At 41.1% G+C, this 1182-nt stretch overlaps 1 non-coding gene across 1 annotated transcript; it reads left to right on the top strand.

Moving 5' to 3' along the window:
• Nucleotides 1-273: 273 nt before the first annotated feature.
• On the top strand, nt 274-376 carry LOC111756186 (U6 spliceosomal RNA). Its single transcript, XR_002790662.1, has one exon. It is a non-coding gene; the product is annotated as a U6 spliceosomal RNA (small nuclear RNA).
• Nucleotides 377-1182: the final 806 nt, after the last annotated feature.

Genomic DNA, 1182 nt, shown 5'->3' with positions numbered 1-1182 from the left:
ACAGGTATGTATCTATATACCAGTACCTGACTGTATATCCATAATATACATTGGCAGATACAGAATAGTATACACGTATAACATACATTGGCATGTATAAATATAAGCACATTATCAACATATATACACAAATATATACATAATATAGAAAATATAATATGTAATACACATATACAGTACATATAGGAATAGTTAATATGTATCTATAATTTACATAGATTCATATAGTATAATTCAAAATCATTTCCTAATTTCAAAAACGTATTACAATGCTTGCTTTGGCAGCACATATACTAAAACTGGAACGATACAGAGAAGATTAGCATGGCCCCTGTGCAAGCATGACATGAAAATTGATGAAGTGTTCATATTTTTTGACTTGAAGTTATACTACAAAGCTACTGTAATAAAATCAACATGGTAGCACACCCGCATGGGCCCAGGGAGAGTTTAAGATCATCGCTCACAGTGCTTAAGGACCTGCCCAGCTTCCAGGCACACTAGACTGGGCTCTGCAGGTTTTGAGGCCTGGCTGGGCCACACCCAGGGACCTTCTTTCAATCTGGGGAACTGGGGCTGCTCCAGGTGAGTTCCAGCTCACTGGGGCAGGCCTGGGGAGAGTTTAAGATCATCACTTCCAGCAGTTAAGTGTCTGCCCAGCTTCTAGCCACACTAGACTAGGCTTGGGAGGTTTTGCAGGCTGGACCAGACCATGCCCAGACTAGACCTTCTTCAGTCAAGGGAGCTGAGGGCACATTAGTGCTAGCCCAGAGAGAGGTTTGGACCATCACGCACAGTGGCTAGGAGCCTGTCCAGCTTCCTGGAGCACCGGAGGTGGCATGGGAGGTCCTGTGGGCCTGACTGGACCACCCTGCAAAACTATCCTTCAAAATGGATGGAGAAATAAGATACTTCCATGACAAAGAACAGCTGAAGAACTTCATGATCACCAAACCAACCGTGCAAAGAATAGTGAAAGACATTCTGGATACATATAGGAAAAAACCACTAAGCAAGGCAGACAATTAAACAGAATGGAAAAGTAAAGATGCAACAGCAGAAAGATAACATGTCAACAATAAACAAGTATATAACAGATATAGCCATTAATATAAATGGTCTCAATAAAATCAACATGGTACTGGACTAAAAACGTATCTGAAGATCAATGGACTAGATTAG

The sequence above is a fragment of the Cavia porcellus genome, unplaced genomic scaffold (assembly GCF_034190915.1).
Source record: "Cavia porcellus strain 051 isolate PalLab524CR breed Dunkin Hartley unplaced genomic scaffold, mCavPor4.1 scaffold_5, whole genome shotgun sequence".
Taxonomy (NCBI): Eukaryota; Metazoa; Chordata; class Mammalia; order Rodentia; family Caviidae; genus Cavia; species Cavia porcellus.
The sequence above is the reverse complement of the archived record's forward strand: the minus strand, read 5'-3'. Positions and strand labels throughout refer to the sequence as shown.